This window comes from Mobula hypostoma, chromosome 13 (assembly GCF_963921235.1).
Source record: "Mobula hypostoma chromosome 13, sMobHyp1.1, whole genome shotgun sequence".
Taxonomy (NCBI): domain Eukaryota; kingdom Metazoa; phylum Chordata; class Chondrichthyes; order Myliobatiformes; family Myliobatidae; genus Mobula; species Mobula hypostoma.
Window position 1 is genome coordinate 91,986,188 of NC_086109.1, and position 14,364 is coordinate 92,000,551.

At 41.6% G+C, this 14,364-nt stretch overlaps 1 long non-coding RNA gene across 1 annotated transcript in view; it reads right to left on the reverse strand.

Moving 5' to 3' along the window:
• Positions 1-9,851: 9,851 nt before the first annotated feature.
• The window catches only part of LOC134355781 (uncharacterized), a 106,012-nt gene continuing 101,499 nt past the window's right edge, over positions 9,852-14,364 (reverse strand). Inside the window, exons 3-4 of the long non-coding RNA XR_010020187.1 lie at positions 13,480-13,585; positions 9,852-10,295 (exon numbers count right to left, since the gene is read on the reverse strand). This is a non-coding gene — a long non-coding RNA (uncharacterized LOC134355781). The remainder of the gene's footprint in view (positions 10,296-13,479; positions 13,586-14,364) is intronic.

Below are 14,364 nucleotides of genomic sequence, written 5' to 3' on the forward strand. Positions count from 1 at the left end.
GACACGGGGAGCAATCCAGAGATTACTACTCTGTTTCTTAGCTGCCTAAAATCTCTCTTCAGGACCCCTTCACCTTGTCTACCTATGTCTTTGGTGCCAATATGCACCAAGACTTCTGGCTGCCCTTGAGAATGCCATAGACTTGATCTGAGACATCCCTGATCCTGATACCATTAAGGCAACATACCCACAGAACCTCAACCTCTGACTAAGCAATCTCCTATCAACGCTGCAGTCTGCTTCACCTCTGCTCTTTTGAGCCGCAGTACCAGACTCAGTGGCAGAGACCCTGGTAGATCATCTCCCTAATAATCACTTACTGCAATCTTTGGATTACCAATGATTGATTCTAATTATTTATCATCTTCAGCCTGCTGTTTGATAGCATTTGTTACGCTGATGGCCAGAAGATCCATTTTATATAAATGGAAAGATTTTGATCCCGCTACTACGCTTCAATGGTTTTCTCAAACTATAGCCTGTTTAAACCTAGAAAAAAATCAGGAGTAGCACGGTTAATTCCTTGATTAAATTTGAGGAAATTTGGAAGTCCTTTATTCAACACTTCCATACATATGACTTAAGTTGATTTTTTTTTGAATCCTTTTTCCTAATATTTAATTGTTTATGGAAGGAGGAACGGAGTCAAGGACAAAATAATTATAATTGACAAATTATGACAGCCCAGTTTTTTTTTCTGTTTTGTTTTCTGTTTAGTTTAGGGGGTTTTTGTTTTTTTTTGTTTTTTTTTCTTGAACAAATCTTTTGAACTTTTTTTCGGTTTCAATTATCAAGAGATCGGGAGGACCTGTCTGGATATGGTATTTGAAACTAATGTTTGTATATATAATTGGTATTGTTGTAATACTGTTCTCTTGGTATTGTTATTATTGATATGTTCATTTAACTGATTATAATGCAATAAGAAGATTTGAAAAGAAAAGTATTGAGGGGAACAGCCACAGGTGCACTCTGCACAGTGCATTTCCCCTCCTTCTCCTGACAGTCACCCGGTTACCTGCCTCCTGCAAGCCATGGGTAACTACCTCCCTGTAACTCCTGTCTATCACCAAATCATTCTCCTGTATGAGTTGAAGTTCATCAAGATGCAACTCCAGTTCCTTAATACATTCACTCAGGAGCTGCAACTCAGCGCACCTGGTGCAGATACGTTTTTCTGGGAGATCGGAACAGCAGAGACCGATACGGTTTGGTACCAGCAGAATTGCAGAAGTTGCCAGTCAGCATTGAACTCAATGTAGGACTGCCTTAGGGATCCCAGCTCAGGATTCTTCCCCCTGGGATTCACTCCCGAAGCCTTCTGCCACCAGTGCGTATAGCCGCAAGGTAGCGGAGGTTTGAGATCAGCGTTTTCCTTCTCTGAGATGAGTTGCCAACCACAGCTGACGAGCCCCATCTACCTGGAGCGACTGGTTTTAAGGCACCTGTAACCCGCCTTTTCCCCTTCTGTCAGTGGAAACAGTTCTACTGGGCTTAGTAGTGAAGACCAGGAGCTGGATTTGGTTGTCAGAGGCTACTTGAGAAGCACGCCATTGGGAGCATTTAATAGGCAGTAGGAGCTTGTCCCCATTACCAAATGACCACAACAACCTTTCTGGATGTAAATCTCCAGAAAGACACAATACTAAACACCACTAGAATAGTCCAAAAGTTCCTATCAATTGTGAAATAAAAAAGTGTGTTTGGCTATGCCCGTACATGGCTTTACCAGACGGAGCTGAGAAATAATAAAAATACAGTAATAATAACAATAATAGATAAATGAATGAATGAATGAATGAATAAATAAATAAATACTGAGAATGTGAGTTATAGAGTTCTTGAAAGTGAGTCCATATGGGTGTGGAATCAGTTCCGAGTTGAGGAGAGTGAATTATCCACGCTGGTTCAGGGGGCTGATGGTTAAAGAGTGATAACTGTTCCAGAACCTGGTGCTGTGGGACCTAAGGCTTCTGTACCTCCTTCATGATGGCAGGAGTGAGAGGGGACCATGACCTGGATACTGATTTGTAACAACACTCCATTGCATAAGTGCTCAATGGTGTGGAGGGCTTTTTCCTGTGATGGCTGTGTCCACAATCTTTTGTATACAAAATGTTTCCTATATAGTTGCCAGTAGCAGAGCAATGAATCGGGAGGTCAGAATGGGAGAAGTGCAGAGATCTTGGAGGGTTTTAGATATACCACAGAAGGCTTTCAACATAAAAAAGAGAGTTAAATTCAAGGCATTCATGAATCAGGAGGCATAGTGTGCTCTGCCCAGACTAGTAAAGCACTGTGTGAAGCCTTTCAGTACTGGCGGGTGTTACAGCAACTACAGCTTTTATTAACGAATTTATACTTGAACTTTGCTCGTTGGGGAAAAAAGCATTTAAACATAACTCAAACTAATTTGCAAAATAAATAATTAAACTTGCATTAATTGTGATCAATAATCACACAAATGTTTGCAATGATCACGCATCAGTTCAAATTTTAATTGCAATATGATAAATGCTATTTATTTAACACCATTTTGATCTGTCTCTCAGATACTGTTTTTCCTCACTGCATCGTTATTTTCCTTTCACTGTCTTCCTGTCCATTACTCTGTCTCTTTTCCTGTTTTTTATTATTCTCTCTGTTTCGCCCTCTCACTGCCATTTTCTGCTCTGCCTTTCCTTTCTACTCCCTCTCCCTTTCTCTGTGACTGCATCCTCTCCCCGTTTCTTTGTCCAAGATTCACTTTTATTTGCCACCTGTACATTGAAAAGTACAGTGAAGTGTGCCACTTGGTTAACAGTCAACACAACCGAAGGATGCGCTGGGGGCCGCCCGCAAGTGTTGCCGCACATTCCGGTGCCACCACAGCGTGCCCACAACGTTTGGCACAGTAACCCAGAACTCAACAAGCAACAAAACAGCAACTGCAAAAACAACCCCCGTTCCTCCCTCTCACACACACACACACACACACACACGGATCTTTGACTCCACTGTAATTCCAGAAACCAATGAAAAGAAAAACACGGGCGATCGGAGATATTCATGCACTTAGTTTTACTTCAATTAAGGCACTCAATTATGACATGATGGTGTAATGATGTATGCCAGTCACAAACTTCTTACGTATAACCCATAATGCGTTATGTAAACAACAAAGAATGCTTAATCAAACAATATATTTACAATATTACTCAAATATTGCCGAAATATCCAATACATTATACATCTGACTACTTAGCTATAAACTACAACTCAATATCTAAAGTATCTCGACTCAAATATGTAACATATTGCTCTGTGTCTCTATATATAATAAATACACAATATAATACAACTACTATATAGACATCCTTAGCATAGTAAATTTTAAACTGTCCCATTCAAACTTAAACATTTAATCACTATGGAGTATTTCTTACTCTTCTAGTATAATATTCTCCAAATATCCGGACCTGCCTCTCGGTTTTTTTTGTACCAGCTTACTTTCTCTTTTCTATTTTCTATTTGTGATAAATAATTTAAATTTTTAATACTTACTATCGATTTGTACTCGAGGGAGCGCAAAGCGCAGAATCAAATATCGCTGTGATAATTGTTTGGCGACAATAAAGTAATGTCTTTCCCGATGGGGTTGTGGGTGGGGGGTGGTGTTCTCCGCTTGGCAGGTGAGAGTTGTGGCTGTGAGACTCTCTCAGGTTCGGGGGCCTCCTCCGTGGTGGTTGTAGGAGTTGACTCTGGGTCTGGAGGAAGAAGCTCTGACAGCTCTGGCCGCCTTTCTTCTCTAACAGTTGACTCTGCTCTCCTCCACTGATTGATGTGTCGTCTCCAGCTGACATCAGACGCAGTCTCCTCTGTGTAGGAGAGTGGTCCAATTAGGCCCTCGATCTTCTCACCTTAATCTTTAATCTTCCTTTACCTTTTGGAAGGCCACCTCATAATGCCATTTGTTCTCGATCTGTAATAATGAGTTCAAGGGCTGGAACACAGTAGCCAGGTTTGGCAGGAACCTGTTATAGTAATTGACAAACCCTAAAAAGGACCACAACCATGACACGCCGTTTGGCCTTAGGTATCCACCACTGCTTGCATTTTCTCAGCACACTTGTGTAACTTCTCCGGTTTCAGGTGGCGCTACTGAAGATGTGCGACGGCTTACTCGTAAATTATAAGGCAGGAGAATCACCTAAAAACATTACTTATAACATCTTGTGGTGAACTATCGCTGCAGACAGTGAGGAGGCAGGCGGAGGCGAGGCTGATCTGGGGAATGAGCCGTGCTGGGGTATTGCCATGCACAATGTGTTTGGGCTGCTGGGTTCACAGACAGAGCTGGCGGTATCGCTGTCAGGGATGGAGTGAGCATTTTAGAGAGGAGTCGACGTGGAGGAGTTTCGATGTCCATCCATCTAACCGGGGTGCAAGGTTGGATTGCTCCAAGCCCTGATCCGATTTGGTTAGATCAAGAACGGCTTCTGGCAGGGCCTGCAGGCATATCGGGATGCCTGGATTTGGGTCCCAGAACGTGGCACGACTTGGTGCTTGGACCATTTAAAAGTAGGCACAGATAGACTGGAAGTCCAAGGGTCAGGTATGGAGGTGAGGGTCAGGCTGATTTTGTTCGCTGTCCCGTGAAATGTTCATTCCCTTCTCCGTGGTGAAGAGGCTGTGAACTGATTCAGCTGCTTGGCGTTTTTGCCTTGCTGGTGTGAAAACTGGGGACCAAGGCTTGGCTTGGGCCTGCTCTGGCTGTTCCAGGAGCAGACCTAGGACTCATTCTGGTTCAGAATGCTATTAGCTTGCTCCTACTGTTTTCACAATGGTGTTTTTTTCCTTTCTGTCTTTCTCTGTGCAGTGGTTTTTGTTTTTTTAATTGGGTTATTTGAGTTCCTTGCTTTGTGACTGCCTATAACCAGACAAATTTCAAGGTATATAATTTATACATTCTTTGATAATAAATCTGTTTTGAATCTTTAAACTTTTGAATCTTTTGGATCTAAAACTTATGTGTCAATGGTGTGACCACAGTAAGTGATGGTTGGTTTAAAGAATTCACACTTGTTGCGTCATGCTCTGAGCCCATAATCTTCCAATCTTTTTAACACAATGTCTTGAGGTTTTGCAGACATTCCTTGTCATCCTCACCAGTAACAATGATGTCATCCAGGTTATACTGAGAGCCTGGTCAGCCTTGCAGTACCTGGTCCAAAGCCTTCTGCCAGAGTGCAGGTACAGATGCTACTCCAAAAATCCTGTTTTAGCGATAAAGCCCTTTGAGAGTGTTTATGATGAGAAATACTTTGGCTTTTTTCCCATCTTCATCTGTACTTAGGTCTTAGCTAAGTCCACTTTGCTGAAGTGTTTCCCTCCAGAAAGGCTTGCAAAGATCTCCTCTATCCTGGGCAGAGTGTATTGATCTATATTCAGTATTGAGTTGATGGTGACCTTAAAGTCATCGCATATCCTGACAGACACTTCCTTCATTCCCACAGAAGTTATCTTTTCTTAGTATAAGTTCTTAGCTGGATATCTGTAGGCTTCAGTTCAGTATCTTTAAAATGTCATTCAAGCTCTTTTTGTAGAATGACTGAAACAGCAGAGCCAGTATCCAATTCCATTTTAATTAGTTTGTCGTTCACTTCTAGTGTAAATCATTTTGCTTGTCTATTGTTAGTTTTCATATTGTAAATCTCAAGGTCACTCAGATCTGCATCTCTCTTATCATGATCAGATTTTTCATCAATTGCGTGCAGATTAGTGCGCTTTCTGAAACTGCAACTTGACTTTTTATTTTTATCTCTTCCTTGTGCAGTACATTAATTTTTATCTACCCAGCATGATCTTTGTATGTATGCTATGAAACATTTTCTGCAAGTTTCACCTTTAAAGCTACATTGGTCTGGTGCATATGAGCCTTTGCTACAATGGTAACACAATTATTTTGGCCAGGCAGGTTCCTGTTTAGCGGTTGTAATTTTGTTCACGCTCACTTTTGTTCCTAACTGCCATTCTGGCTGTAGTTTCCATTGATACTGTCATTTCAAACGCCCTTTTAAATGTGAGTTGTACTTCAGTTAGGAGCCATTTTTGAATGCTTTCTTGTAAGATTCCACAAACTAAACAATCTCTCAGAGCATCATTAAGTCCATCACTAAAATCTTGTTGCTCTCTTCTATTGTTCGCATGAATTGTTGTTTTTTTTTTCCTTTCTCTTGCGCATTGGGTGTCGTTCTTTTTTTTGTTTTTCAAATGGATTCTCTCGAGTTTCTTCCTTTGTGGGTACCTGTAAGCAAATAATTCTCAAGGCTGTATAATTTATACATTCTTTGATAATAAATGTACTGTGAACTTTGAACAGTGCTCGGACGATTTCTTCAGTTTGGCCATGTAAGCTGAAATTGAATCCTCTTCCTTTTAATTTCATTTATGAAATCTAAAGTGTTCTGCAATCAACAATGGTTTTGAATCTAAGTGTTCCTGCATTACGTTCATGATATCAGGTCACTTTGGCTCATTTGGTTGGAGCAGTTAAATGTCCAAACCAGCTGTATGCCTTTCCACCTATTGCACTCAGTAACACTGGCACGCACTTTTCATCAGCTATTTCAAAATACACCTTAATTTATTCAGTATACATCATCCAGTTATCTATTGAGCAATCAAACACATCTATCTTTCTGATGTAGCCAACCATTTCTTCTTTTTAAAAATTTATTATTATTACCACTGTTTATTACCCCATGAATTTCAGTCACTTTCTGTCTTTTTTTAAAACTCAAGCATTTCTTTCCCCTTGCAAGCTTTTTTAAAAAAATTCAAATGGCTATCTCTCTCCTCGCAAAGAAAAATAAATATGCTGCACTTCAACATGTAGGTCGTCATCTCGGGTCCATTTTAAAACTACATCATCACCACTGTTATGTTTTGTAACTACAAATACTAACAGAAAGAAAAACACGGGAGCTCGGGAATAACTTGGGTACTTAGTGAGGTGCTCACATATAACATGGTGGTGTAATGATGTAGGTCATTCATGTACTTCTTACATATAATCCAAAATGAATTACGTAAACATCAAAGAATGCTCAATCAGGCACATGGGAAGAATGATATGTTTTGTAACTCCAGAAATTAATCAAGAGAAAAACACAAGAGCTCAGAAATATCTTAGTTTTACTTCAGCGAGGCGCTCACATATAACATGGCGGTGTAATGATGTAGGTCATTCATGTACTTCTTACATATAACTAATAATGAATTATGTAAACAACAAAGAATGCCTTTCTGTTTCTGTCATTTTCTCTCTCTCTCTCTCACTCCCTCCTCTTTCCCCTCCCTCCCCTCTCTCTCTATCACATCCTCTCTCCCCCACTTTTTCTCTCTCTATCTATCTATCTATCTGTCTCCATCCTTCTCTCTCTCTGTCTCCCTCTCTCCCTCTTCTTCGCATGCATTCTACTTCCAATCTCCCTCAAAAGCCGAAGCAAGCCCAGAAACAACTTAGGGAACGGGTTGGGGGAGGCAGTAATGCATCTGGATTTAATAAACTAGGGCGTACACTTTACATCCCTTTGGTGATTGTGGACCAAATGCGTTTATCCCGACCTCAAGACTAAACACGGGAAGGGAAATAAACAGTGTCCCTGCCTCCAAAATCAATGGCCATTTGCTTTAAGCTGAGATGCTGGAATTAAAGATGATTACTTTACTGAAAGATCAGTGCTTAATCTTAAAGAAGGAAAAGAGATATGTATTAAGAGTGGGAACTGTCAGTTTAAATTATCCAGATTTAGACAGATCAAAGGGACTGTATCCTACTGTTGTCAGAGCCGCAGTCCCAGTTATCACTACTCACTAACTTTATAGTATGTTTCTTCTTTGATGAATTAATATTTAAATAAAAAACATACTTCAGACTGTGAAGGGATGAGATCAAAAGGCCATGCTACTGGGAGAAATAATGTCACTTTATCCCTTGGAATTCAGACTGAGGATCGTGATTCAGGAACTGTCAATGATGGGGAAACTGCTCCACATTCACCAAGCAGATGAATTTACAGTCCTGAAGAAGGGATTTTACATGAAACGTCGACTGTTTATTCTCTCCATAGGTGCTGCCTGACCTGCTGTGTTCCTCTGGCATTTTGTGTGTGTTACTCCGGATTTCCAGAACCTGCAGAACCTCTTGTGTGTAGGTGAATTTACCTTCTAATGTCCATCAGGATCGATCATACAAGTTTGCAGTGTTTCTCACTGATAGAAGCCAGTGTATTTCAACAAGATCATAGCCCCTCCAAGATCCAAAGGCATGATGGCATAATGGTTAAATCACTGAATTAACATTCAGAGATCTGGGCCATGAGTGAGTTCAAATCCAGGAAGGTTCGGAAGGGAAGTTAGGCAGTTATACCTGGTGTGATCAATATGTGAGTCCCTACTCGCCAGTGTTTTGTCTCTTAACTCCGCTCAGTTCGGAAGAGTCTTAGAGATGAACAATAAATGCGAAGGATATCCACATTGTGTGAATGAAAATACCTGTACATTTAACAAAGAATTCTAATCATAATCAGGTTTAATATCACAAAAACAGTAAGTTCTGATGAAGGATAGAGACGAGGAAGAGTTGGTCACACCGCTTTACAGCCAGTTGAAATTCATGGATCCTAGTGGATAGTTTCTCCCGGTTTGGCTGACGTAGTATTTGGTGCAGATCCCGCACTGGATTTTGTAGACCACATTGTTCTTGTCCAATAGCTTGGTTCGTTCTTTTGGTCTGCAAAGTACTCTCCTCAACATTGCAGTAGGCTTGTGCACAACTGAAATTCTGTGCTCTTGGAGCAGGCGGGCTGTCATTTCCAAGTGGCATGACCAACCCTCCTTAGTCTCTACCAATGAAGATTGAGAGGGGCACATATTTGACTGGGCATGAGTAAAAGTCATGGCGCAAGCAAACCTGTGGCATGCAAGGGAACTCTTAGAAGCATGGTTTTTCTGAGAAATTCTGTAAACAAACACGTAGACCTCAATCTTATGAGCTGATACGAGCAAAATTCCAGACCTCAATGCATGAAGTTCACCACACAGCCAATCAGTGACGAGTATTCCTCCCCACATCGCAACTGAGTTTCCAAAATGACATCCAATTAACTGATTGAAAAGTATATAAAGGCCAAGCATTTGGAGGACACACCACAATTAAAAGCGCACTGACGATATCTCTTTGCATGGCGGCAAAACGTTTGGATGAAAATTGCCAACATTAGAGAACAACACCAATGACGTATTATGTAGTCAATCAAGCATTCATGGTCTTTGACCATGATCGTTCTTGGCAAATGTTTCTACAAAAGTGGTTTGCCATTGCCTTCTTCTGGGCAGTGTCTTTACAAGATGGGTGACCCCCAGCCATGATCAATACTCTTCAGAGATTGTCTGCCTGGTATCAGCGGTCGCATAACCAAGACTTAGAACATAGAACATAGAATAGTACAGCACAGTACAGGCCCTTCGGCCCACAACGTTGTGCCGACCCTCAAACCCTGCCTCCCATGTAAGCCCCCACCTTAGATTCCTCCATATACCTTGTGATATGCACCAGCTACATATATATATATATATATATCAAAGTTTCAAAGGTATACTTATTATCAAAGCATATATCCATATACAACTCTGAAATTTGTCTTCTCCAGATACCCACAAAACAAAGAAAGAACACAAAAGTCATTCAGTGACAAACTTCAAACCCAGCCCCCCCCCATACAAACGGGAACGGCATCCCAATCATCAAACCCCTAACCAACCCCATTGCACAAAATGGAATAGGAATATTGACCCCCAAAAAACAACCCCTCCCCTGCACAAAAAACTAACAGAACATCAACACCCAGCACTCTTCCCTCGCAAAACAAAATGGAAAAGGGAGAGCAGATGATAAAAAAAACACACAATATAAGACCAAAACTTTGAAAAAAGTCCACAGCGCATAAACGCAATAGTCCAATCCATAAACACAGAACCATGATGCCATCCTATGACATCCCCAATATTCATCGAAAGAGAGAGACTCCATTCGAGGCAGAGGAGCCTACCCAGCTGCCACAGTGAGCCTCACAGCAATATGCTGCTCACTCACTCCTTCTCCAGCAGCGATCAAAAGGCAGGTCGTCGGTGCTGACACTCGCTCACCTTCTGCTTTTGCCTCAATATTTCAATCTTCCTCGATGGTTTAATTGGCAAAATGGAATCGAATGTCTTGAAGTTTCAAGGCCGTCTGGCTTCCCGGAATCTTCCTGAAGACAGCAAAGCACTGTATCACTCAAACGATCTCCAAACTGTAAATTGCTGGCTCTAACAGTCCCAGAAACAGACTTAAGGTGAAAAACAGACGTTCAAGAGGTAAAAAAGATACCTTCATTTGCTGTCTGGAAAATGTCATTAAGGCATTGATTGTGTGGATAATCAGAGGCTTTTTCCCAAGGCTGAAATGGCTAACATGAGGGGGCATAGTTTTAAGGTGCTTGGGAGTGGGTACAACAGGGATGTCAGAGGTAAGTTTTTCATACACAGAGTGGTGGGTGCATGGAATACACTGCCAGCAACGCTGGTAGAGGCAGATACAATAGAGTCTTATAAGAGATTCTTAGATAGGTACATGGAGCTTAGGAAAATAGTGGGCTATGTGGTTAGGAAATTCTAGGCAGTTTCTCGTGTAGGTTACATGGTCGGCACAGTATACTGTAAATCTATTGTATAAATACTACATTTATATAGAATAAATTGTACACAAAAAGAGAAAACATTGTGTTCAAGGGTTAATAGACCGTTCAGAAATCTGATAGCGGAGGGGAAGAAGCTGTTCCTAAAATGTTGAATGTGTGTCTTCTTGCTCTTGTACTTAATATGGTGGAATTCTTCATTAAGATGGAGAGTGACATAGTTAATTCAGAAACAAAGGTTCTGAACTTAAAGAGGGGTAACTTTGAAGGTATGAGACGTGAATTAGCTAAGATAGACTGGCAAATGACACTTAAAGGATTAACGGTGGATATGCAATGGCAAGCATTTAAAGGTTGCATGGATGAACTACAACAATTGTTCATCCCAGTTTGGCAAAAGAATAAATCAAGGAAGGTAGTGCACCCGTGGCTGACAAGAGAAATTAGGGGTAGTATCAATTCCAAAGAAGAAGCATACAAATTAGCCAGAGAAAGTGGCTCACCTGAGGACTGGGAGAAATTCAGAGTTCAGCAGAGGAGGACAAAGGGCTTAATTAGGAAGGGGAAGAAAGATTATGAGAGAAAACTGGCGGGGAACATAAAAACTGACTGTAAAAGCTTTATAGATATGTAAAAAGGAAAAGACTGGTAAAGACAAATGTAGGTCCCCTGCAGACAGAAACAGGTGAATTGATTATGGGGAGCAAGGACATGGCAGACCAATTGAATAATTACTTTGGTTCTGTCTTCACTAAGGAGGACATAAATAATCTTCCAGAAATAGTAGGGGACAGAGGGTCCAGTGAGATGGAGGAACTGAGCGAAATACATGTTAGTAGGGAAGTGGTGTTAGGTAAATTGAAGGGATTGAAGGCAGATAAATCCCCAGGGCCAGATGGTCTGCATCCTAGAGTGCTTAAGGAAGTAGCCCAAGAAATAGTGGATGCATTAGTGATAATTTTTCAAAACTCGTTAGATTCTGGACTAGTTCCTGAGGATTGGAGGGTGGCTAATGTAACCCCACTTTTTAAAAAAGGAGGGAGAGAGAAACCGGGGAATTATAGACCGGTTAGCCTAACGTCGGTGGTGGGGAAACTGCTGGAGTCAGTTATCAAAGATGTGATAACAGCACATTTGGAAAGCAGTGAAATGATCGGACAAAGTCAGCATGGATTTGTGAAAGGAAAATCATGTCTGACGAATCTCATAGAATTTTTTGAGGATGTAACTGGTAGAATGGATAGGGGAGAACCAGTGGATGTGGTATATTTGGATTTTCAAAAGGCTTTTGACAAGGTCCCACACAGGAGATTAGTGTGCAAACTTAAAGCACACGGTATTGGGGGTAAGGTATTGGTGTGGGTGGAGAATTGGTTAGCAGACAGGAAGCAAAGAGTGGGAATAAACGGGACCTTTTCAGAATGGCAGGCGGTGACTAGTGGGGTACCGCAAGGCTCAGTGCTGGGACCCCAGTTGTTTACAATATATATTAATGACTTGGATGAGGGAATTAAATGCAGCATCTCCAAGTTTGCGGATGACACGAAGCTGGGTGGCAGTGTTAACTGTGAGGAGGATGCTAAGAGGATGCAGAGTGACTTGGATAGGTTGGGTGAGTGGGCAAATTCATGGCAGATGCAATTTAATGTGGATAAATGTGAAATTATCCACTTTGGTAGCAAAAATAGGAAAACAGATTATTATCTGAATGGTGGCCGATTAGGAAAAGGGGAGGTGCAACGAGACCTGGGTGTCATTATACACCAGTCATTGAAAGTGGGCATGCAGGTACAGCAGGCGGTGAAAAAGACGAATGGTATGCTGGCATTTATAGCAAGAGGATTCGAGTACAGGAGCAGGGAGGTACTACTGCAGTTGTACAAGGCCTTGGTGAGACCACACCTGGGGTATTGCGTGCAGTTTTGGTCCCCTAATCTGAGGAAGGACATCTTTGCCATAGAGGGAGTACAAAGAAGGTTCACCAGATTGATTCCTGGGATGGCAGGACTTTCATATGAAGAAAGACTGGATGAACTGGGTTTGTACTCGTTGGAATTTAGAAGATTGAGGGGGGATCTGATTGAAACGTATAAAATCCTAAAGGGATTGGACAGGCTAGATGCAGGAAGATTGTTCCCGATGTTGGGGAAGTCCAGAACGAGGGGCCACAGTTTGAGGATAAAGGGGAAGCCTTTTAGGACCGAGATTAGGAAAAACTTCTTCACACAGAGAGTGGTGAATCTGTGGAATTCTCTGCCACAGGAAATAGTTGAGGCCAGTTCATTGGCTATATTTAAGAGGGAGTTAGATATGGCCCTTGTAGCTACGGGGATCAGGGGGTATGGATGGAAGGCTGGGGCGGGGTTCTGAGTTGGATGATCAGCCATGATCATAATAAATGGCGGTGCAGGCTAGAAGGGCCGAATGGCCTACTCCTGCACCTATTTTCTATGTTTCTATGTTTCTATGTTAATCTCTGATGGCAGCAATGAAAAGAGGGAAAGTCCTGGGTGATGGGGCGCCAGTGATTGATGTTGTGTTTTTGAGGCTGCATCTTTTGAAGATGTCTTTGGTGCTGAGGAGTCTACTGGCCATGATGGAGCTGCCTGAGTTTTCAGACCTCTACAGTTTTTTGTCAAGTCCTGTGCAGTGACCCCCCCCCCACCACCGCTACCTTCATACCAGACAGTTATGCAACCAGTCAGAATGCTCTCCACTATATATTTGTAGAAATTTGCAAGGGTCTTCGATGACATACCAAGTCTCTTCAAACTCCTAATGAAATATGAATAGCCGTTGATGTTCCTTCTTTGTAATTGGATCGGTATGTTGGGCCCAGGATAGGTCTAGAGAAATGTTGACACCTAGGGACATGAAAATGAAAAGTGAGATTGAAGCAAAGTAGAAGAAAATTCATCTGGAGCTAAACTTCTATCAAGGGCCTGATGACCCAAATGGCCTCTGTCTGTGCTGTAAATTTCTGTAAATCTTCTGTGATAAGAGTGGTTGCTGGGCAGAGTTTTTATTGCTTGAGACATTTGGTGAGCTAATTGAAAGACTGAGCAGATTGTTTAGAAAATCAGTTTTTTTATTACTTGAACGGTTACGAGAATGTTAATCGCAGGCTCTTAAATTCAGAATAAAGTTAGAGAGAGCAAAATAGATCCATAAAAACCCCTTTCAAACATCTGGTATCCTTTAATGACAGGGTATTACAGTGAAAGCAGAACAGCAAACACAATCTTATGGAGATAGGCAGGAAAGACAGGCACCACAATTCTGAATGCCACAGACATCTACTGCATCTCTATGGAAATTGTGAGCTCAAAGTGTCTCGTCCCTTAACTCTTAAAGAGAGTTCAGACAAAACTTGACCAATTTTCAGATGTTGGAATTTAGTGTTAAATTCGAGATTTCTGACCTTTTAACCTAATCCAAGATCAATGTGATGCTTTATCTGCATAGCCCTCCATTTTTCTATCGTCGTCGTCGTCGTGGCTATCCCTCGAGGTCGAGGATGATGGTCTTCGTTCTGAAGAAGTGGCCCACAGAGCAAAGATGCCTGTGCGTGTATTTGTTTAACGTGTACTTGATGTTGCACTCCAAGAAGCACACGATACTTCACAAATCAACCAACTGATTC